At 45.9% G+C, this 25,002-nt stretch overlaps 1 protein-coding gene across 24 annotated transcripts in view; it reads left to right on the forward strand.

The window, feature by feature from the left end:
- TLN2 (talin 2) overlaps positions 1-25,002 on the forward strand; it is a 480,480-nt gene that overhangs the window by 115,575 nt on the left and 339,903 nt on the right. For 5 of the 24 annotated variants that reach the window (XM_070054321.1, XM_070054324.1, XM_070054317.1 and 2 more), the window contains one exon: positions 5,199-5,346. The exons of the other annotated variants lie outside the window; for them this stretch is intronic. The gene's annotated coding sequence lies outside the window, so the exon portion shown is untranslated. The remainder of the gene's footprint in view (positions 1-5,198; positions 5,347-25,002) is intronic. 24 annotated transcript variants of the gene reach the window in all.

Genomic DNA, 25,002 nt, shown 5'->3' on the forward strand with positions numbered 1-25,002 from the left:
TCTCCATTCCCGGTGAGCTTGCACTACAGGAGCCACCCTACCATGAGGCTGCTGGATACTCTTGGTTGTCCTGTTGGCTCTCCAGAAAGGAAGTTTGCGTTGGGAAAACTTTGGTTCATGGTTACAGTTGTCCATAATTCCATCAACCCCTGAACGGTAGGGGCCACCCGCTGTGGTGCGTGACACTGCATCCCCAGGTATTCCTTGGGAAGGAAGAGGCACAGTTAGAAGGACCCATCCTCACTGGTGTGACTGAATCTTTGGAAGTTAATTTCTTTAATTGGTCATAGTTACAGGAGGAGGCTTTTCGTGGTGAATGCTTCCATGCTCTGAGTAGTATAGGCTCACAGATATCTTTGTGGTTTTTCTCTACTTTTTAAATATCTATTTTGAAGGATCTCATAAGCCTTATTGACTGATTTTTTTTTTTTTTTTTTTTTTTTGACAGGCAGAGTGGACAGTGAGAGAGAGAGACAGAGAGAAAGGTCTTCCTTTTTGCCATTGGTTCACCCTCCAATGGCTGCTGCGGCCAGTGCGCTGCGGCCGGTGCACCGCGCTGATCCGATGGCAGGAGCCAGGTACTTATCCTGGTCTCCCATGGGGTGCAGGGCCCAAGTACTTGGGCCATCCTCCACTGCACTCCCTGGCCACAGCAGAGAGCTGGCCTGGAAGAGGGGCAACCGGGACAGAATCCGGCGCCCTGACCAGGACTAGAACCCGGTGTACCGGCGCCACAAGGTGGAGGATTAGCCTAGTGAGCTGTGGCGCCGGCCTTTGACTGATTTTTGAGATGATTGTTTCCCACGTGGGGGACTAATGAATGGGCGTCATCTCCGTGGAGGGTCAAATACTAAGAGCATGGCTGCAAACCAGTTAAGCTGGCATTTGGGTACATTGATGTCAGTGCGTCCGACATGGAGGCCAGGGCATCGCTTTATGATCTTTGTGTTTAGCCCATGATGGACCCAGTGGGAGACCCAGTCACGGTGGCTCTGCCTTCAGGCATATGCTCCTTGGGTGCATGGATTAGAGGATGTTGCCACAACTTTGCTTAGCTGGGGGAAGCTTTATAAAGGTGGGGAGCTTACTCCCCTTGACAAGGCTGCTGCTTCATTTGCATTTCTTTTTAAAACAAGATATGCAATGTTTTTTTCTAGAGAGAGGCTTGGTAGCTTGAATTTACTGCATTTGACAGCTTTTCTCAAATGTCTTGGAGACAGGTTTGCCAGAATACAACTGCAGAGTTCCTCGTGAGAGGGTGTGAAGTTATTTCTTAGGTTTAGGAGTTTCTGAGGGGTAAGGATGTCTGTGACATGATGGGGAAAACGCTGGGTAAGGAGTGAGCTGGGATAGCAACTGTGCTGGCTACCCGACCTTGGGCAGGTCATCCTGGGCTCTGGGCATCAGGTTCACGGCTAGAGCCCCAGACCTGGTGTTAAGTGTGGAGTCCTTAAGCCGAGAATGCCAGACAGGAGTCAACTGTACTGCGCTGTTGACTGCAGCAGTTACCACAGCTGTATTGATCCATAGACTAATGTTGTGTCATCTGTCGCTTGACTCCTGGCCCAGCTCAGGAAGGGGAGAGATGGGTGTCATCTGGCGCCCTGGACCCAGGTTTGGAGATGGATTTTGGGAACACAGGGACACGCAGGCAGGCCGTGGGAACTGCCCTATGGCAGAAATGCAGTTCAGTGTGAAATGGAAAGGCTGGATGATAGATGGCCTGGGGCTTCTCTGTTTCCCCATCACCTCTGCTGCCCTTCCTTGATCTTGAACATTGGGTAACAACTTTGAGATCAATTCTTTGATTTTAGCAGCCGTTGAACCCAGAGCTGGATAGGAGGAAAACAGTTTTGTGAAGCCGGGGAGGTTTGACCTTATGGCTCCATTGGCCGGGTTTTCAGTATTGGCTGTTCACTCTTCCAAGGCTTTGTGTGTCGTGACCACATGCCTGGATTCATGTGGCCAGATTTTGAGCTCTGCTGTGATAGTCAATAAACTGTCTTTATAGCCATTACTGTATATATGGTGGTGTTTTTTTTTTTTAATTATAAAACTAATGTGTGTGCAGAATAGATGATCTATAAGATGGAGAGAAATACAAAGAAGAAAGTAAAGGTCACTCACTCAGTGTGAAACTGACAAACTCACCCTCATAGGACCTCAGTTCTGGGGTCCTGAGCAATCCCGAGCAATATGCTCAGAACTAACCGTCTACAGATACTGGGGATCGGTAGGACAGATCCACATGTTGCTGTGTGGTTTGTAGTCTTCCACCCTGAGTTTGAATACATGTCTTCGTCCAACTTTTAGCACTGACTTCTCTACTTCACCCAGATGTCCTTTATGCATTTAAAAATTCCTAAGTAAGTGACTTTGTTCCTGTGGTGTGAAAGGGAATCAAAATCCTGCCTTGCTTCTTCATTTTTCCCTTCTTGGAATTTTCCGGGCCTCTTGGTGGCCCTACATGTACCCTTGGTGGACCCTTGGCTGTGGTCTGTGAGCCCGCATGGGTTGCCTGTCCCATTCCCTTTGTTGGCTCTTCTCCAGCTGGGGCCTTTCTAGGGGGTGTTTTTTTTTTTTTTCTCCTGCTTGGATTTTTTTCATTCATTTTGCTGTTTTGGTTCCTTTTCTTTCTCCATCATGTGAGCTTCTTTGAGAACCTGGAAGCCCCACTTAGGTCCCAGGAGTAGATGATCATCTTATTCCTGGGTTCATGCCTTCCCCTATTAGTCTCCGCTCTGCTGTCAACCTCCCTTTGATTTTTGGTTTCTAGTGAGCTGTGCAATATCAAGGACCCTGGGATCTGAATTGGGGAGACTGGTTTAGCTTAAACATCTGCCTGTTGGTTGATCTGTTCATTTAAAAAAATATTATTTTAATTTTATTTAATAGGCAAGGTCATATATATAGAGAGACAGAGCAGTATGTTCCCATATGTTCCAAATGGCCACAGCGGCTGGAGATGGGCCAGTCTGAAGCCAGGATCCAGGAGCTTCTCCCAGGTCTTCCACATGGGTACATAGGCCCAAGTGCTTGGGCCATCTTCTGCTGCTTTCCCAGAAGCATTAGCAGAGAGCTGGATTAGAGGTGGAGCAGCTGGGACTCAAACCAGCATCCATATGTAGCTTTACCTGCTACACCACAGTGTGAGCCCCAGTCTGTTCATTTTTGAATATTTTTCAGCTGATCAGATTTATTGCATGCAGGGCTCATGAGCCAGCTGTGTCAAATTCTAAGTTATTATACAGAGGTCGGCTGTCCTTCAGCTCTTCTTCCTTCCTTCCTTCCTTCCTTCCTTCCTTCCTTCCTTCCTTCCTTCCTTCCTTTCTTTCTTTCTTTTTTATTTATTTATTTATTTATTTATTTATTTATTTATTTTTTGACAGGCAGAGTGGACAGTGAGAGAGAGAGACAGAGAGAAAGGTCTTCCTTTGCTGTTGGTTCACCCTCCAATGGCCGCTGTGGCCGGTGCGCTGTGGCCGGCGCACCGCGCTGATGCGATGGCAGGAGCCAGGAGCCAGGTGCTTTTCCTGGTCTCCCATGGGGTGCAGGGCCCAAGTAGTCGGGCCATCCTCCACTGCACTCCCTGGCCACAGCAGAGAGCTGGCCTGGAAGAGGGGCAAGCGGGACAGAATCCGGCGCCCCAACCAGGACTAGAACCCAGTGTGCCGGTACGGCTAGGCGGAGGATTAGCCTAGTGAGCCGCGGCGCCGGCCTCTTCTTCCTTTCTTGACACACAAGGTGGCAGCTCAGATTTTGCTGTTAATGTTTTTAATTCTGATGCATACCTTGACTACATGAGAAGAGAGACTGTGTTTATGGGTTGGAAGACTTAATGTTGTTAAGATGTTCTCTTCACATATTGTGCCCTGGAGTGACTACCATCTCATGCAAAATTCCCAAAGGGATGTTTGTTATCATTCATTTTAAGAAGTTGGTGATAAAATTTACATGGCCATGCAAAGGATTCTGAGTAGCCAAAACAGTCTTGGAAGGAACATAGTTGGAGACTTTCCCCTGTCTGATTTCAAGGTTTGCTTTAAAGCTGCAGAAATCAAGACAGTGTGGTATGGGCACAAGGATATCCAGTGTTTATATCCATGGAACAGAAGGGAGGTTCACATGTGTGTGGTCAACAGATTTTCATCCTAGGGCCAAGGTGATTAATTGGGGGAATTGTTAGCTTCTTAACAACAATGCTAGAATAGTTGGGATTCCATGTGGAAAAAGGTGAACCTTAAGTTGAAATGACCTCAAGATCCCAGTGCAAACTCTGAAGTTTCCTTCAGGCTATTCCATCATGGTAAGGGGAAGCCAGGGAGCCAAGGGCTGAGAGGGAAACCAGAGGACATAGTTGGTGTTTTCTTTATTTGTCCTTTTAGCTCTAGACCATTCTAAACACTGCCCCACTGCCCACTTTTTTTGATTGGGAAATACTTTAAAACACACAAACATATTTGGTGGTGGTTGTCTCAGCTGCTAGTTTTTGATTTCTCCCACCTTGTGTCTCTCTTTCTTCCTTCCTTTGAAAGTCCATCTTACTTGAGCTTCTGTACTAAGCTTACCAAGAGTTGTCTTAAAACTAATGGCATGAATTTTAAATCTTTCAGAATACACTGAGATATCTTAGTGTTCAAACAATCCAAATTGTGCTTGCAAGGAATCCTGTTTAGCAGTGGTCTGTGAATGTTTCTGTCCTGTGTTTCTGCCTACTGGAATCCACTGTCCCTAAAGTGGGGACCACAGCATTGGGCAAGTACTCACACACTCTTGCTTCTCTGGTGGCCCAGGCTGGAGCACTTACTGATCTTCTCAGAACTACAGTGTTGACTTGATCACATTTTAGTCCCAAATGTTAATTAGAAGATAGGTGAAACTTCAAATCTGTTTCAAGACTTCTTCCACATGCTCTGTTGAGGATCCATTTGTGATATCTGTAGGGAGCAGATTACAGATTTCACAGCTGATATTTGAGGAAGGGTGAAAGAAGTTCTCCTTAAATTTAATCTGAACTCTGCAATACACAGTTTAGGGCTGTGTTATTCAGCCTCTTTGGGCAGCCTGCAGTTGGACCTGGCATTTGCCAGACATCATTGATCCTCCATGTCTTGAAGTTAATTACATAATGGTGAAGTCATTCCTTCCTTTGTTCTTTTTATGGAACACATACCTAGTGAGCATTTCCTTTCTGGCAGGCACTGTCCTGATGTGGGATAAACAGTGTTGAACAAGACCCCTAAAGATCCAGTCCTACTGGGACCTACATCCTGGCAACCCAGCTCAAGTGCAGCCAACCTTGGCGTCTCTAAAAGAAAAAGATCTCTCTATCTTTTGAAGTCACCTGTGAGTTGCACGTCCCCAAAGTGTGGCAGTTACTGCAGCATATCTCGTAGTAGCTGTTTGTATCCCCTTCCAAAAACGGGACTGTGTGATGTCTTTCTGGTTGTGGTAGTTGGGGTAGGGAGGGAGAGTGAGGAGGATCTCCCACGATGCCTTCCACGTAGGAAATGTTGAGCAAATATTTATTTGACAAAGGCATAGCTGCATGAGATAATCACATGGGTGGTACTACAAACACTTGCCTGGATTCTGATTCTTCAGACCAACATTTTGAATTCCCAGGAAGCCTACTCAACTTAGTGAGAATGAGAGCCCTCCTGCCGGGACACCTTTTAGTTCGTTTCTGGAACACTCCTAATAGAAAAGCTCTCCTGAGAATTGGGAGAAGTTTTAAATTGCCAGTGTGTTTGAAATAGGCGACATTGTCTCGTGACCTTACCCTGGGGGCCAGCACAGTCTGATAGGGCAGAAGTTGGCATTGCCATGTAGTTATAAATAACCATGCAACTTGATAGTTACACTGTAGGGCCCCAAGTTAAAGCAGCTGATTCCACTCCTGCTGTAGAGCTGAAAAATCCTTTTGGAGTTGTCTGTGAGCAGCGTGGCATTCACGCAGGATGTTCATCTTCTAGAAGTGATCCCGAGAGAGCAGAATGCTTCCCCTGTGTGTCCCTCCCCTCCTACTTTTCACTAGTTAGCTTATGTGTGTGTCATTTTAGCATGAGTGAAATGAACCACAAGGTTTTCTTTCTGTATTTACTGGTGACAAATGTTTAAATGTCTCAACTTCTTTCTAGCTTCAAAACACAAAATGAACTGGGATGAACTCCTTGAAGTTGTTAGAGGAGTTTAACACTGTTTAATCCAAGAACTGATCTAGGAATTGGTACAAAGTTAGAAGGAGAACAAAAAAAGGATGGTATTAAGATAAATTTAGTTCAAGGATTATGTTTCATTAAAAGCTTTCATTCTTTATATTTTTTTATAAAACAGTTCAAAATCACTGTTATGAATGAATGGATGGGTTGTCTGAGGTGGTTGTTTCAAGTGAGGACGTGAAAGACAAAGTTATTAGTAGGCTCATTTGGGGAAGAGTAGGGGTTTCTGCTGTGGAATACTGAGGCTTGGGGACTCTTGATCCTGAAGAAAGCCCTGTTGGATGTTTGGGTTGATCTCCTGCTAACCAAATCCCCATCCAGTAGATGTGTTTATATTGGGAGGCCCTTGCTCTGAAGGCCAATCCTTCTTTGGCCATCACTGACTGAGGCTGGAGAAGAAAGAGTCTTCTGTAGGACCCACATACCCATAACCCAACAAGTGCCTGGAAGGCAGGGTCCAGGCAGGAGGGGTAAAGTGCAGAGTGGGCTTTGGGTCAATGGTGGAATGATTTCCATGGCGAAAGCAGAAATGCCCATGAGTTTGTGTTAGTGCCATGAATAAATTGCATGGTAATTAAATGCTAACACGGTTGATCAGAGGAACCGAGTAATTGAAGCATAATAAAATGTGGTGTGCTTAGTAAGCAATTGAGTTGTCTTCCCAAGGAGGCAGGCGGTGCGGGGCAGGCGAAGCGCAGATGTCTTCAACAAGCTGTTCTTTGCGCAGTTTTGCCCTTTCATCTTCTAAGCGAGATGTGTGGTGTGTTACTGTAAAATAATGAGCCCAATCCACTGCCATACCTAAAAACCAGATTCATAATTTTTTTAATGAAACGTTTTTATGGTATTTTGCTTATTGAATATTTACTTTTTAGCACTAGTAAAATTTGCAGTTTTTTCTGGCTCTAGATTTTTGGCTCTTCTTTGTATATCATTGAAGGGTGAATGCTCCAAGGGGATCCTACATAAATTCTCTGTAGCAGCTCCCTGAGTTGGTCTTAGTCTATTTCACAGAGATGAATGAACGTACAACTTAATCATGATGGGAAACTGAAGTATATGGTGTTCCCTTCTAAATGAGTGACTATTTAAGACCTCTCGATGATTATTGAATTAAAGATCTCTTTTACAGAAAAATGTGCATTTTGAGACAAAAAGGAGTGGATTTGCTGTCATGTTGAAAAGAAACTGAGGGAAATATTACTATAGACCAAAGGTGACTTGAATTTGAGTAAATGAAGTAAAATCTTTATAACTGAGATTGCTATCTTAAATTCTCCTTAAAAATAGGAGCGTAAATTTGAAGCACACATTTTTAATGAGTATAAAATTATTCCAGGCTCATATCTTCCTGTTGAGTTTTTTCCCCTGTGATACTACTCTTAGACTTGTGAAGGCATGTATATAGTCATTGTCCCTTCCTTCTGGGAATAGAATAATGATGTATTACTTGTAATTAGTATTTTTTTTTTAGCTGGCCTTGTATATATATGTGATGGTAAAAGTTAACACTATTTACTGTATAAAAAGGTTAACAGTATATTTACTCTAAGTCAGTCTGTAGTCTCCGTGTTTTACTTATGTAGTCTTGTAGCAACCCTATGAGCTATGTCCTTTTCTTATCTCCATAATACATGTGAAGAAAATAAGTCATTGAAAGCGTAAGTAACCTGCCAAGGATTCCATAGATGTTCAGTGATGGAGCCAGGATTTGAAGCTAGGTGATCTGCCTTATGGGTCTGTGACTGTACTATTGTGCTTTCTAAAATCTGCATTTACTACTCATTCTAGCATGATAGCTTTGGAATAGCTGCTTCATAAAAATACATTGTCTGGATTTCTGTAAAAATTTCACTTTTTTGAGAAAATGGCCTTTGTATATTGATGCCTTTGATTGAAAGTAGAGCCTGTTTGTTTATCCAGTCATGGGTAACAGTGTTTGTTGTGGTTATTCCCTTGATTGACCTCTGTCTCTCTTACTTGATAAATGTCTCTCTTGTGTTAACAATGAAAACATACCCAGTTGTCATCTTGCATATGTTTTAACTTAGTGAACTCTCAAGATGTCTTCTTCTAATAGAATCTTGATTGCAAAGAATTATGTAGCCTTGGGATTACACAACTAGCATGGGTGGGCGATGCATGTTAGTCTCTACTCCTGTTCTTGGAATGTGCTTTCTGTGGAGACTGGTCTTGCTGGGTGGTCAGGACCCTGCCCTGTAGTCTCACTGATCATGGGAGGAGAGAGGCTTGGGAAGCCTGTCAGGTATTGGCCATCTATGCTTCTCATTTGTAGCCAGGACCGCCAGAGCCAGAGGCGGCTGCTTGGCTTGCCTGGGCCATTGCCCGTCTCCTTGCCCAGCATGCCCTCCCTCTACTCTGCCTCTTGTTGTCCTGGCTCCCTTGAGACGGAGACAGCCCACTGGCTTTGGATTGAGTCTCCACACCCTGTTGTTTCCCAATCAGAAAGAGGAAATATTTAACTTGAGGTTTGGATCAGGATATTCGTTTCAAATTAGTTTTGTACTGAAAAGTAGTATTTCTGTAAGAAATGGGAAAAAACTGTTTTCTGGACGTGGGAGAGCTTGTAGGCTGCACTCCTCCCATGGGTCTGCATTTTCTCCTTCTTTTTGATGGCATCTCCAGCAACTTTAGTTGAACATATCTTGGAATGAGGGCTGGTAAGATGTGGTTCCAGTGCTCACCGTGGCCCATTTCCAGTGTCCCTGCTTAGGACATGTGCTCCCCTGACCCCTCAGGGTCAACATTGGGGGCCCACCAGAACACGCTGTTTGTCTCAGGAGCCTAAGAGAAGGGATCAGAAGTGTTGGTCCTTGATACAATGTGCCAGAGGATGGGGCATTAGCCCTTGGAGTCAGGTAGAATTGGGTGCTGTTTCTTCCCCTCCCTACCCTCCCCTCCTCTCCTCTCCTTCTCTTTTAAGATTTATTTATTTGTTTGAATGGTAGAGTTACAAAGAGAGAGAGGAAATGTCTTCCATCTGCTGGTTGACTCTCCAGCAGGCCATGATGGCCAGGGCTACGCCAGACCATAGCCAGGAGCTTCTTTCTGGTCTCTTATGTGGGTATAAGGACCCAAGTACGTGTGCCATCTTCTGCTGCTTTCCGAGTCACATTAGCAGGGAGCTGGATTGCAAGTGGAGCAGCTGGGAGTCAAACTTGTACCCACATGGGATGCTGGCATTCTAGGTGGTGGCTTTACCCGCTGTGTCACAACGCAGGCCCTTGGGTGCTGTTTCTTAACTTTGTGGCTTTGGGCAATCATTTGATCCCTCTGGAATGGCATTTCTTAAGCTGTAGAATGGGGACATCGTGGTGCTCATGCATATGCAGTAGTTGAGCTAATTAGATAATGAGATGGTACAGAAACAGATTTTATAACGTATAGATCTTTATTATTTTATTTTATTTTTTTTTTAAATTTTTTGACAGGCTGAGTGGACAGTGAGAGAGAGAGACAGAGAGAAAGGTCTTCCTTTGCTGTTGGTTCACCCTCCAATGGCTGCCGCAGCCAGCGTGCTGCGGCTGGCACACTGTGCTGATCCAAAGCCAGGAGCCAGGTGCTTCTCCTGGTCTCCCATGGGGTACAGGGCCCAAGGACCTGGGCCATCCTCCACTGCACTCCCTGGCCACAGCAGAGAGCTGGCCTGGAAGAGGGGCAAGCGGGACAGAATCCGGCGCCCCGACCAGGACTAGAACCAGGTGTGCTGGTGCCACAAGGCGGAGGATTAGCCTATTGAGCCGCGGCACCGGCCACGTATGGATCTTAACAGACACACAGTAAAGCACAGTACCTGAGCTGGGCCTGGGACTCAGCGTGCCATTTAATTTGTTAGTTCCAGGTGGTGTCTTTTGGGCACTTGCATGGAGCCCGTGTTTCTTTGGCTGCACTAAATTGAGTGTGATGATAAATGTGGCACCCCAGGGGGATGCTAAGGTGAGGTGATGGGTGGCAAGTGCCTGATCACCAAGCACTGGCCTGCCTCTGACCATTGTGTGCCTCTAGGTCCTTGGGAGTGACTGAAAATTAATTGGATATGTTTTTATAGATGTAAAGAAGAGCACCTCCAGAGAATCTGCATACTTGGTTATAAGGGCACATCACCTGCTCTTTCTAAGACCTGGAAGGGGATGTACCTTTGGGATGAGCCGTAGTTGTTAATGTGCAGATTATCCTCGGCTCCTCATTCCCAAGAACATAGAATTCTAAGGCATTTGGACAAGAACTCCCTATAACATGAGCAAAATCATTCTTTGTTTCTCACAGTCACTATCTCGCCGAGTGACCTCCAGCCTTGACCTCTCCTGTGGCTGTACTGCTTCTGGCTCTTGTGATGAGGTCAGACTAGGAGGATGGAAGCACAACCAGACAGCTACTAACAGTACTTGGTGTCCATGACAAATGAACAAAGTGAAAAATACGGGCATCTGTTTTTCATGTTTAGGGGTGTTTCTAATTTAAAGAAGAAGGGCTGATGAGAATATAAAGATTATGCTGCATGTTTGCATGAAGACTCCAACACTCACTCCCAGAAGAGTTGGCCTTACCTCCAAATTATCCACTGGGGTCTACTGCAAATTTCTTTGACTTGCGTGCTGTTTGATTTTTCCCCTTAAAAAATACTTAGATTTCACTTTTCATCCCATGATAATTTTGTTGTTGTAGTTGTTTGAAAGTAAAAATATTTTTTCTTCCCAAATGTTAGAGGAGGATTGATTGGCCTGGAAGAGATCCCACATGTATCCTGCAGGTCCACACCTGTAGTGGACCCCTGGTGGGCACCCGCACCTCTTCACTCAGTCTAGGGAGTAGAATCCTTTTTGCCTCTGACAGACATTTGTAGGAGCATGTAGCCATGCTTCAGGGAGTTAACTTCTCAGTGTTAAGGGTTAGCCCCAATTTCCTTAATCAGTACAGAGTTTGTAGAGGTTAATATCTCTTAATTAAAAATGAGACAATTCGTCTTTAAACCATTCTTCTGAACCAGAGTGTAATTAACAACCCCTTTTTCTCAGATTTTATGTCTTGGTTAAAAAAATAGCTCTATAACTTGTCTTCAGATGATCGCTTTTGGATTTTTTTCTGAGAAGCAACTGTCATGAACGTGCTGTAACCCTGGTTCAGTTTGTATCATTTTATTGGGAACTGTGACCCATAGTGCTCTGGGTTCCAGTGCCGAGCCCTGGTCAGTGCCCTCAGGAATACAGTTCATGGTCTCCCGGCTACTGCTCTGGGTCAGAACTGGAAGTTGAAAATACTGAGGCTAATAATGGTTGGGAGACTTTTTAATGCATTTGCCAGTTACACACTCATAACTTGCAACATTGTTCTGTGTGCTTTGGATCTGTCATAGCGTTGGGAAGTTGCCTTTCAATGGGGCAACCACTGCATTTCTCTGTAAGGACATCATTTCTTGGGCTCCCTGCCTGTATTTATTGTCTTTTCTCTTGGGGAACATATTTTTGGCTCTCTCCTGGTAGAATCTTTTTTCTCCTTTGTCTTCTGTGTTTCATCTTGACTCCATTCTGGATAACGTACTGACCTTAAGTAGTGTGGTAACTTGAAGAAGGCACCTAACGTCCCACAAAAACACAGATTGTAAGGCAAGCTTTTCTTTCCTGAATGTATCATTCTGTCTTGCCCCTGATGATATTTCATGGTATTCATGAAAATATATACATAGTTTTTCCTTAAAAAAAAAAAGAAAGAAAATATATTCCTGCTAATTGCTTGGGCCCATGATTTGTCTTTCAGAATGCACATTTTCTTTCTTCTGAAGGATGTGTTCCTGTTACAGTTCAGAAAAATATTTATTTCCCTTCACCTGACCTGCGAAATTGAACACTCTGTCTGACTTCCAGCCCTTACTTCTTGCTTCGCCCAGGCCCCCTGAAACTCTTCATTATCGATGTAAATCCAGTTAGTCCTGCCCTGTCCTCACCAGGCAGCCCTGCGTCATCCATCCCTGGCCCCCGCCCTACCCTGCATTCTGTGCCTTTGCTCTGCTTTTCCTTTGCCTGGCAGGCTCAGCTGCCTGTCTCTAGCCTTGTGTGTCCACCTCCTTTCCGAGAGCCAGCTCCAGGGGTTCCCCTTTGATGGATCTTTCCACTGCCTGTCCACAGGCTGGAGCCTATGACACATCCTCTCTCCACAGCGTCCCTGTCCTATGCTTTATCTGTCAGCGTCCCGCTCTGCTGTGAATGCAGAATTTCCTTCATCTGCGGTGAGGATGTGAACAGGAGCTGGGGGCAGTGGAGGGAGTGTTTCCTGTAGCTACTCAGACCTGGGTTTGCGTCCTGCTGCTTCCCTCAACTGTGTCCCCTTGGGCAAGTCAGTTAACCGCCAGTTATCCCATCTGTAAAATGGGCCATCATTCTTTCACTATGGAGGGACTGAGAATGAAACAGTGGGAGGTGACAGACACTAAGGGGCCTGGCAGAGTAGAGTGTATGGCACACGGGGAGTACTCAATCAGTGCCAGTTGTCTTCCGTTCTTCAGTCCAAGTAAGGCCAAGGCGGGAAGCTCTACATGAAGGTGGTGTTTAATGGGTATTGATGGAATCACAGACCCTCCCAGAGCCTGCCTGGCTTTCTGCAGCTACAGATTAAATTGTATAAAAACCTCTGGCTCTGTTTCACTGATGACTGTCTCTATGAGCGGAGGGAATGTTCCAGGTCTCTTCCAGGTTAACCTCTTCCCTCTGCACTCATCAAAGCACACCAGATGGAGGAAGAGAGAGGGAGAGAGAATACCTTGTTAGGGAGTGGGAGGAAATCCTGATGCCACTTCTGCTGTGACAAGGCAGACCTCGCCTGTGCTTTGTTGTGTGAGGTATACCCTCTGCACCGTGGGGCCTGGCCCCTTTGTTCACCCATCTCTTAAAAGCCCCTTGGCTTGCTACACACACACCTCCACCTTCTTCCAGTCCCTGCCACATTCATTTCCTAGAGGCGCTGTCTCTTACTACCTGAGAAAAAGCTTTTCAATAGACTACAATTGACATTTTACTTGATTTTATTATATTGATAGCATCATGAAACTTCCTTGCGTATAAAAGTCAAATAAACTTGTGTTAGCAAAGTCAAGTCTCTGGGTGGGGGACCCAAATCTTCCTTAAAAGTATGCATGGTATGTTTTGGAACTAGGTTGTAAGGTGGCTTTTTTTTTTTTTTTTTGGGTCTTAAAGATCTTGGAAAATTCGTGTTGGGCAGATGAGTTTGTTTACTGAAGAGCGGTAATTAATTGAGGGTAGTCATTAGCATGTAAACAGAATATGACCTTTCAGAACTGAGGAGAGATTCTGCAGTACATGGGCATTAACTTTTGACAGAGGGGAGAGAACAGGAATTCTATCAGTCAGTTGGCTGTATTATTTCAAAACAAAATTAATTTTCTGTCAGGTTGTGATTATAATTGAAGTGTTAAAGACTTGGAGAACTGCAAGTTGCATTTAATCTCTCAGTAGTCCTCAAGTGAGTGTTCCGCAGTTGCAGTCTTTGAATAATTGGCATTGCTAATGAGAAGCCCTAAGTCAGCTTCTATCTTTATCCTGTTGGGGTGTGCAGTTAACCCAGTGGGGAAGCAGAAACCTGCCCGGGACAGAATGCACATCCCAGTGCTGTTTCCCTTGCATGCCTCTGTACTGCCAGGGGAGCAGGCATGGAAGCTGGGACATGTTGGGAGGCAGAACAGGCGTGGTGCAGGGGCACAGACCTGGGCTTGGCGAACCCCTGTGGCTTTGATCCCCCTTCCTGCCTCTGCCCTGACCTGTAAGTGAGCTGCCGAGCTCGAGATCCAAGGCCTGCTCTGATGCCAACATGTTCTTTCTGGTTCTCTGATTTTGTAAGCTTCTGTTGAAATCTCTCCCCCCACCCAGTGTCATCTCAGTCCTCCCCAAAAGTATATTTATCATGGTGGCTTTTGCCGACTGTTAGCTCAGCATTGTCACCAAGAGGGACCTGTGTCAGTGATGATATCCCTGGATTGCTGATTTTCAGGTCTGTGGGGTAACCCACTGTGTGCAAATGCTGTGAGCTACCCAGTTTTACTGTCCCTGGAAATCTGTGTGCTTTCCAGCCTTGGGGTAACCCGCAAGGGCCAACTGCAGGTGGTCTTATTTTCTGGCACGTGTGAGTAGACCAATTTAAAGTTCCCTTTTCCCCTTTTCTTCAAGATAAGTAAGTACTTCAGGAAATTCATGGAAAAATGGGATTAAAACATTTATTTTGGTACCAAAATTTTTGAGATCAGTGCATACCACGGGGTCTTCAAAAAGTTCATGGAAGTGTGTACTATGAAATAACCATGCTTGGATTTCCAATTTTTTTGCTCCAAAATAAACACCTTTTAACTGAGTTCTCCCACCCAATTTTTGCAGTACCCTCATGTATTTCCTGAAGTTTCCATTTTTCATGTTTCGCATATTTTGTGTTAGTGTTTACCCTGAGGTCATGCTGGAAGAGCTGAATCGTCGTTGGTATACCTGACGTTATCCTCTAGTATTTATTTTCAAGAAATTATCTGTGTTACCAATGACTAAGTGATCTGTATTATAGAGAAAACACACATAGAGTTTCTTTTTTCTTTTGTCTTCATTTTAAATGCCTTGTATACTTGGCATGCTTGGTTGGCTCCGCTCACTCCCCTTCCCCCCCATCGCATGTGTTTTTATGTCAGACTGCCATGAATTCTTGGGGCAGTGGACAGGTCATAAAGTATAAATAAATCCAGCAGAACATACTTGACATTCCTGGTGTGGGTGCCCTCTGCCTTTCCCGGGTGTCTTCGGGGCTTGCCACGGACCAGCGGAGCTTGCTGCGTGTCCCTCCTCAGAGCCCCTCAGTGTGGCTGCTGGTCTACTCCTTACCCAACAGGGTCCTGAGCAGGAAGGGTGGCATTGGCATGCCATGGCCTGGATCCCCGGAACCAATCAGGTGTGGTGATGCATCACCAAATGGAAGACATTTAACCATGCAACTCCACCTGGTGGATTATTCCAGCCCATCTCTTCTTACCAACAGAGGTGTGGGTTTAGAGAGGCTGAGTGACTTGTCTGAGTAGCACCTGTGTCTTTTCCTGCCTTTGTGTTATAGCTCATCTGAAATTATTATGTATTGACCAACATATGGCTGTATTGAAAGAAGGCTTCATACATACACTCACAATTTATTTTGACTTAGGCAATGAGAGCTTTTGCATGAGGTCTGGAGTATCATGTGCCTTTCTGTCCTCTCTCTGCATTGCAAACGACACAAAGCATCCCTCCGTCTTCCCGCTTTGGCTCATGTTCTTAATGTTTTGATGTGGGTTGTGGGTTTATTTTGGTCCTAATCACATTACACTGACATCCAGTTAGGAGTTTTGCTGTTCTGCTTGAAGAATTCCAAATTTCACTGAGATTTGTTTTGACTACAAATAAGACAAAATTGACGTGGCAGCCAAGGGAGCACGCTCGCTGTCTACTGCTGGCAGTGACCTGTAATTATCCCAAGTTGTCTGATTTCAGCTTTGGGTGCGTGCTTGCTTCTAGACAGCTGATGCAGCCTTGAGATGCCCCTCCTGATTGTTTGCTCCCTGTGGTGAGGGCATAGTGGCCTTTGCATTCAGCCCAAGCAGTGTCTGGCTGGCTTAGTTGGACTGGAAGGTCTGGTGGGCAGGAGATCCCTCCTATCAGTGCACACTTGCCTGGTGGCATCAGTCCTTCTTACATCCTTGCATCGTTTTGATAGCAGAGATGTTTGTGGCTTTTGTTTGCTTTTTGGCTGTTTGTGTAATATTTTAGCTAGGAGGTGAGGTAAGGCAATGCATGAATAAAGAGTTAGAATCGTGCTTTGATGAAATCGATTCTGAGTTTTCCTGCAGAGGTGCAAGTTGTACGGAGTGCAGGGAAACGTGGTTTTGGTTTGGACCATCCCTGATGGCATTGCTCTACCTGGGCTGCTGTAAATGAGAAGATGCTGCTGACCTGCCTCCTGCTTGATCGCCAGGTGGGCCCTTCGTCACTGCTGACCTTTTGTGAGCGATCAGTGAGGATGGGTGAATGAGCCTGGAAGATTGCAGTGAAGGCTGGACGTCGTAACTAATGCAGAGTGCACTTGAACTCCTTACTCTTCTCATTCTGTGCTTGTGCCTCCTTATTTTTTTTTTAATTTATTCTATGTATGGAAAGGCAGAGGGACAGAGGGAGAGACAGAGACAAAAAGAGAAAGAAACCCATGCACAGGCTTTTACTTCTGAAATGAGTATATTGGGCAGGGCTGCATCCGTATCTCCCACATGGGTGGCAGGGACACAAGTACTTGGACCATCTTCCTCTGCCTTACCTGATGCATGAGCGGGGAGCTGGATGGGAAGTTGAGCAGCCAGGACTTGAACCAGTATTCCTAACCCAACATGTCACACTGCTGGCCTTGAACCAGTATTCCTAACCCATCACATCACAGTGCTGGCCTTGTTTTTAATCTGGATCTTTCCACTTTCCCTGCATATGAGGCTGTCCTCTCTCCCTTGTTCCTGTTCCTTCTTCTTCATTCCCTGAACTTTGGCTAATGGAAAATCATAGTAAAGGTTGAATTCTTCCTTCTATTTGGAATATAATTGTAGATTTCATGTTTTTGTCTGAAAAATGACTTCGCTAAATCTTCACAGAAATGTGAGACATACCAAGAAAACTTGTGTCTGCTTTAAAATCATGTTTTAAAATGTATTTTCACTTTATTTGAAAGAAACAGAGCATGCATGGCAGGGAAATCATCTACCTACTGGTTCATTCCCAAAGCTCAAAACAGCCACAGCTAGGCAAGGCTGAAGCCAGGAGTCTAGAACTCCATCTGGGCCTCCTACATGAGAGCAGGGGCCCACAATTGGAGCCATCACCGGCTGCTTCCCAGAGTGCTCATTAGCAGGAAGCTGGGATTGGAAGCAGAGTCAGGACTTGACCCACACTCTCAGATGTGGGGTTCAAGTGGCCCACGTGGTGCCAAGTGCCCTTGCTCTGTTTTTGTTTATAAGTTTGCTGTGAGTTGTGATTGTGTACCTTCACAACCTTTGGGTTGGCAGGGGAGAAACAGCAAGTAGGAGGTAAAGGATCTGGACAATTAGTTCCCCCCTTTATTTTCTGCCTTTTTTTTAAGTAATAAATCATTTTGTCCTGGATATTGTTTGAAGATTCTATATTCTGGTTTTAAAACACCTGCTGGGGCCGGCACTGTGGCATAGCAGGTAAAGCTGCTGCCTGCAGTGCCAGCATTCCATATGAGCACCGGTTCAAGTCCTGGCTGCTCTACTTCCAATCCAGTTCTCTGCTATGGCCTGGGACAGCAGTAGAAGATGGCCTAAGTCCTTGGGCCCCTGCACCTGTGTGGGAGACCCAGAAGAAGCTCCTGGCTCCTGGCTTCGGATTAGCACAGCTCTGGCCATTGTGGCCATCTGGGGAGTGAACCAGCGGATGGAAGACCTCTCTCACTCTCTTTCTCTCTCTCTCTGCCTCTCTTTCTCTCTCTGTGTAACTCAGACTTTCAAATAAATAAATAAATCTTTAAAAAGAAGGAAAGAAAAACATCTAGTAAGGTTTTAAGAGAACTGAAGCTTGTTGGCTTACCATACTATCTACTCAGAAAAACAGACTCTTACTGATTTGATGGGATGAAGATTGGAAGTGTTGAGCAGGTCTGTCTGCTTCTCTTTCTCTCTTTTGCAAATGCAACAGTTAAGAGATTGCACAGCCCCTTACTAGCTCTACTTTTTCAAATCCCTTGACAAACAAGGGGACTTTAGAAAGCTGGTGGGTTGTGGAATTAACAATAAGTTTATTGGGGTGTAAAAAAGTTTGGAAATGTGTGATATACATCACTTCACGGGTAACCAAGGGTTTCCAAACTCTTTTGCAGCACAATAAATGCTCAATTCTGTTTTCTCTGAGGTTTTTGAGGTACATCAAGTAACCTCAACTATTGAAGCTTCAGTTTTGAAAAATGGGAGTGATGATGTTACACACCCATGCTATTGCTGTGTGGAGTGAGTACATATATGGTACTTACACCAGGCCTAGCGTGCCGTAAACACTCACTGAATGCTGGCTGCCTGAATTCTTGATTAGTTATTTGTGTGTAAGACAGAGAGTACCGGCCGGCGCCGTGGCTCAATAGGCTAATCCTCCGCCTTGCGGCGCCTGCACACCGGGTTCTAGTCCCGGTTGCCCCTCTTCCAGGCCAGCTCTCTGCTGTGGCCAGGGAGTCAGTGGAGGATGGCCCAAGTGCTTGGGCCCTGCACCCCATGGGAGACCAGGAGAAGTACCTGGCTCCTGCCTTCGGATCAGCGCTGTGCGCCGGCCGCGGCAGCCATTGGAGGGTGAACCAACGGCAAAGGAAGACCTTTCTCTCTGTCTCTCTCTCTCACTGTCCACTCTGCCTGTCAAAAATAAAAATAAAAAGATAATAATAATAAGACAGAGTACCACAGGGCGTGGGGAGGAAGGAAGAGCTTAGCTTCTGGAAACAGGTTGGCTGGGGCTCAGATGATTGCAGGCCTCTCGAGTCCGTGTTAGTGGATGCAAGGGGTCTGACTTCTTGGAGTGTCACTGAGTGAAGAGGAAAGCTCTGTTGTGAAAGTGGGAAGGTGGGGCTGGCGGGAAGGTGGGGCTGGCACTGTGGCATAGCGGGTACAGCCGCTGCCTGCAGTGCCGGCATCCCATATGGGTGCCGATTTGAGCCTGGCTGCTCCACTTCCGATCCAGCTCTCTGCTTTGGCCTGGGAAAGCAGTGGAAGATGGCCCAAGTCCTTGGGCCCCTGCACTCATGTGGGAGACCCAGAGGAAGCTCTTGGCTCCGGCCATTGAAGCCATTTGGGGAGTGAACCAGCGGATGGAAGACCTCCCTCTCCCTCCCCCTCTCCCTCCCCCCTCCCCCTTCTCCCTCCCCCTCCCCCTCCTCCTCCCTCTCTTCCTGTGTAACTCTTTCAAATAAATAAATTAATCTTTAAAGAAAAGAAAGGGGGGAGGCATGGCTCCCTAAAGAAGCCTGCCTTGCCTAGCAGCAGTTTGCCAGGGCTTTCATAGTGAGGTCTGGGGTTTGTCCAGGATGTAGAAAAGGGGGAGCAGGAGAGCCTTTGCTGGTCAGGCAGTATACCTCTTCATATGTTGTACAGTGCAGCAGACTCAGGGACAGGCGTTTGGCACAACAGTTTACTTGCTGCTTTGGACGCCTATATCCTGTACTGGGGTGCCTGGGTTTGAATCCCATCTACATCACTTACGACTGATCATGCGCATCCCAGGTGGTAGCAAGTGATGGCTGAAGTACTTGGGACCCTGCAACCCACATGGGAGACCCTGGCCCAGCCGTAGCTGTTGTAAGCTTTAGGGAGTGTGAACTGGTGTGTTGGAACACCTCTCTGTATCTCTGCCTTTCAAATATGTAAAACAAATAAAATGAAAATTTAAATCTCTGGCTCATCCTGGTTTCTTGTGCCTTCTTTGGTTGACTGGTGGTCTGGCCCCCTCTGAGGACAGGGTTGCAAGATCAGCCTTCCCAGAGCAGCCTCTGAAAAACAAGCCCTAGTGAGTAAACTTGCTCTGGTTCCTGTCTCTCCTCTTTGCCTGAACGCCTCCCTCTTTGTTCCAGACCCAACTTTGTCTTCTACTGGAAAGTGAAACTCGTGTCTGTCTTATCCCAAATGGGATAATGGCTACAGAAGTGCAGTGCATTGTAGAGAGTCAATGCTAGCATTGCCTCTTTTAGTGTGGGATGTAATGTCACAAGAATAAAGAATAAGCAATATTTAAGATTTCTTAAACACGTAGGGGCATCACACATAGTTCTAAGTATAGTTATAGATGTTAATGTAAGCTTCACAATAATTTTTTAAGGGGTAGATAGTTAACACTATTATTCCCATTTTACAGATGAATAATCTGAGGGAGTAGATGGCTTAGATGGCTAAGGCCTTGGGATTTAATGTGGCAGAGCTGGATGAATTGTCTGCAGGCTACTGAGCCCAGAGCTAGGACTTGGGAGATGAATTCTTTTCTCTTGACTCTGTGTTTTATATAGAATACAGACATTACCCCATTAGTCAGAGTTGGCCTGCTCAGTACCTTAGAGGGGGGTGATTAAGTATTCCTCACTGGCATTGGTAAATAACTCATAAATATTAACAGAAACCAAGCCAACATGTCTTGGCCCAGATTGTGTGTGTGTGTGTGTGTGTGTGTGTTTCTGTTACTGCTCACACCCTATTGTAAGCTGCATCCCTTGTGGCTCATAAATGAGACACTGAGGGAATGCGCTTCCTGTGCCTTTTCCGTGTTGGTCATTAGCGGGAGATGATGATAGCATAGGTAGTACGCTTGCCCTTGGAAGTTCTGTCTCTTTGCAAAACGGAGAGTGGTGATGACGCCAGCTTTCCCCCTCCCCCGTGAGCCAACACAGGGGGGTGCCAGCTCTGAGGATCAGGCCAGAAAACAGAAGTGATGGATAAAGAAAGTGGGCCTCATCAGTGCTGCACAGGAAGGAGTATGATTTGCAGCAGCTCATTTCTCGTGGTGGTTGACGGCTATAAAACCGGCCACATGATTCTCCCTGAAGCACAGGCAGGCTCTAGAAAGACGTGTGTTGCATGCTTGTGCAGCTGAAATGGTATCTCTGGAAAAGTACTCCTGAAGCTTTCGAAGAGTCTTAGTGTCTTTAAAAAAAAAAAGAAAAGTTGAGTCAAGCACTGAAGAGCATATGCCATCGCTGTGGGGTGAAATCTGCACTGTTGCAGAGTTCTGTGTCTCAGGAAGGTATTTCCATTCAATGTCCCTTCTGAAGGGAAATGATGTGCGTGGTTCTCCCCACTTCTTGGGAAAACTGGAAAATCCCCCAGGATGTTTGTGGGAAGTATGAGGGCTGTGTACTGTTGATGTGTGTGTGAATGTGTGTCTGTACCCAGGCACACACAGTTCCTTGAAGTGCTCAAAAAATAGTCCTATAGCTTCCATCTTTAATGTGTGAGAATATAGTGTTGTGAATAGTGTTTGTGAATAGTGTGAATGGTGTTTGATGATTTCTGTCCTTTCCTTGTCAATGCAACAGTAAATCAGACTTTCTTTCTTTTTTAGCTTCAGCATAAAGACTAAGATGGAAAGATGGCTCTGTGTGTTATGAAGTGGGAAAAGGAGCATCTAATTACCAACTAAGGAATTTTCATTTTAGTCATTTAATAGTGTATAGGTGCTTTTTGTGTTTACTTTTGTTTTTTAATTGTCTACTTAACTGCTTTATTTTTTTTTTAAGATTGATTTATTTATTTGAAAGTCAGAGTTACACAGAGAGAGGAGAGGCAGAGAGAGAGAGAGAGAGAGAGAGAGAGAGAGAGGTCCTCCATCTGATGTTTCACTTCCCAATTGGCCACAATGGCCAGAGTTGCGCCGATCCGAAGCCAGGAGCCAGGAGCTTCTTCCAGGTCCCCAACACGGGTGCAGGGGCCCAAGGACTTGGGCCATTTTCCACTGCTTTCCCAGGCCAGAGCAGAAAGCTGGATCGGAAGTGGAGCAGCTGGGTGTAGAACCTGCCCCAAATGGGATGCCTGTGCTTCAGCCAGGGCGTTAACCTGCTGTGCCACAGCGCCAGCCCCAAAGTGGCTGCTTTAGAGAGGGAGAGGAGAATCATTTCAACAATGATTTCTTTGATAGATTTCAGTCTGCTGTTACTGGGTTGCTTTGGGCAGACTTGTTACTTTTTATGTTCTTGTTAGATTTTTGAGAGGAGTGTGTATTTAATTCCTTACATAATCTTGCCCTTGCCAGAGTGAACGGTTCAATGATAAGTGCAGGAAGCTTCGCACCTTGCTTGCGTGGCTACCTCCAGTGGAAGGGAGAGGAGACTCTTCAGCTTTAAACCTTCCCTTTACCTTTCTCCCTTCTTTTTCCCCTTACTGTGTCATTCCTTTGATCCTTACATAGATTGGCAGTGAAGTATGTCTGCTCCTTTGAATTCTGGGACAAAGATACTTAGACTGCAAACTTGCAACTTGAAGGGAAAAGTGATGGTGATCATAAGAAGTAAAGATAGTTGTGTGTGTGTGTGTGTATTGTAGATTATCTCCTACTCCCTTTCCCTCCTAATTTCTCACATACCTGTGGTAGTTTTTGGGGGAGCAACTGGGAGCAACTTGGACTAGACTAAGTTACTGGAATTAAGACTTATTCTATGCATGTGCTCTCCCACAATATGGCGCTGGGAGAGGAGAAAACAGCTTCTACGCAGCTGCCTCTTGCCAACTTGAGTGATGACCTCCAGGAGCTGATCCTGCTCCTGATTGGAGGAGAGCAGCGTACTCCGCGTGTGGGCAGCCAAGTTGGGATTGGCAGAGGAGGACTATAAAGGAGGAGAGAGACGGCATGCACCAGGAACATCTAAGGGGAACATCTGAAGGAACACCTGTACAGCCCCCGAGAGAGCCGGCCGGCGGTGTGCTGCTCCCCCGCGGAAGTAGGGAATGTGGCAGGGGGAACCGCCCTTCCACGGAGGTGGAAGGGTCGGTAGCCAACCCGGGAAGGACCAGCAGCCAACCCGGGAAGGACCAGCAGCCAACCCGGGAAGAACCAGCAGCAAACCCGGGGAGGGCCGAGCAGACGAAAGAACAATGCAGGGTCCTGTGTCGTTCCTCCACGAAGACGGGGAGCGACAGTTTTTGTTTATCTGTTTGTTTTTATAATTAAATGTTATTCTCTCCTTCAAATGCCTGCAATGGCCAAAACTGGATCAGGCTGAAACCAGGAGCTGGGAACTCCATCCGTGCTCCCCCATGGGTTGGCAGGGACCCAGGAGCTTAAGATATCACCTGCTGCCTTCCAGGATGCACATTAGCAGGAAGCTGGAATTGGGGATGGAGCAAGCCTTGAATTCATTCATTCTGATATAGGACACAGGTGTCTCATCGGTGACTTAACCACTGGTCCAAACACCTGCCCCAGTGCTGTGGTTTTGAGGAAGCCAAAGAATGGCCCACGTGGGATTTGGGAGCCCTGAACTTGGGAGAGGGTGGGCACTTAGCAGCAGATTACTCATAGTGCTGCTTCCTTCTCTTTGACAAATGGTGGTAGGACTCTCAAGGATCCACAGAAGCAGGATGTGGCCATGGCTGGCATTTCCCTTTTAGTTTGGATGAAAGATACCAAACAGCGAAAGAGAATCAGTGTCAATAAATCCTGTAAAAAATTATTTTTCTCTGGCCTTAACAAACTGTACAGTTGGTTGATTTCTCTATCTCTTCAAGGGATTGGTGTGTACAGAAGGTTTTAGGCTGAGGTGGTCCCATTGGTGAAATTGTCATAAATGAGACAGGGCCAGTCTGCCAGGACCCTGATGCAGCTGGTGTGTGGCTGGGTCTGTGTTGGGACCCACCAGCTGGACCTGTGCCCCCTTGGTACCCTAAATGTTTCTGCAGTTTTGTGTTTCCGATGAATTTGGAGGTGAAAGCCTTGGTGCGGGAGTTGCTTTAAAAAGGCATGGCTATTTCTCTGTTTATTTTTATTTTTTTGTTAAAGCAGACTTGCTAACCCCTAAGGCTTTCTAAGAATGTTCTTCTGTTTGGCAGGTTTTCTTGCTAGTTTATTCTGCATTTTTGGTTTTTGTTTTTTTTTTTTCTGCAGCTGACATTTTGAGGACAGAGTGACTCTCAAGTGTCAATTTCAGAGTTCAAAAGCCAGAGAAGAAAATTGCATCTTTTTTTTTCTCTGATGTGCAATTAATGTTGACTTTGACAAAGATTCATTCCCCACCCTGGATGTGGGAGGATGCTGTGGAGGAATTGCCTGCTTCCAAAGAAAGGGTCTGCCCTGAGCCTCTTCCACACACATTTTAACCCCTCGTAATTCCATGGATCCCAGGGCTGGGATAAGTTCTTGGAAATTACCTAGAATTTAGATAAGGACATGAGCTTACTTTAAATACACCAAATGTTTCTTGGAACCACGAGTTTATAAAGGGCATTGTTTTGTAGCTGTTTCACCAGAGCCCCCAAGCCAGCGACAAGGGGAAATAAATTCCAGAGAGAACAGGCTCAACCAGGCAATTAAGCTGGGGGCGATCAAGTGATGAGCTGACAAGGGACTTCCCAGTGCCAGGGAGGTATGGACGTGGTGTCACCCTGTGTTTCCCGGACTGCAGAGTCCTGGAGTGAACGCTTTTTCTGCTACCTCCCCCATCCCACTCTTGCCTGGTTGATAGAAGGGGGTCCCAGGGCTCTGGTACCGTACTAGTGAATAGCTGTATGACCTGAGGCAAGTTGTGGCTATTGTATTAGCAGAGCTGGGCACTGTGCTGAGTATTGTACAAGTGCTTTCATGTTAATCCTAACAAGAACCCTGTGAGGTTTGAAGAACAGCTCCTTGCCATGCATGAGAGAACTGAGCCTTACAAATGGTGTAGGGATCAGGCAATTGGCCTAATGGCTACGGTGCTGAAGTCTCATATTCAGGTACCTGGATTCCATACTTGATTCCAGCTTCCTGCCAATGAAGACCTTGAAAAGCAGCAGGTGACAGCTTATGTAGCTGGGTCCTACCATCCAGGTAGGAGACCTGGATTGATTGAATTTACTGCTTGTGCCCTGGCCCAGCTTAGCCTCTGCAGGTATTTGGGGAATGGACCAGTAGATAGGAGCTCTTTTCCTGTATGTCTGCCTCTCAAAAATCAATAAGGAATATCGTACAATTGGAAATCACACTCCAGTCTGTTCCACTTGCAAGCTGCTTATGAAATGAATGCTCTGCCTAAA

This window comes from Oryctolagus cuniculus, chromosome 12 (assembly GCF_964237555.1).
Source record: "Oryctolagus cuniculus chromosome 12, mOryCun1.1, whole genome shotgun sequence".
NCBI lineage: Eukaryota > Metazoa > Chordata > Mammalia > Lagomorpha > Leporidae > Oryctolagus > Oryctolagus cuniculus.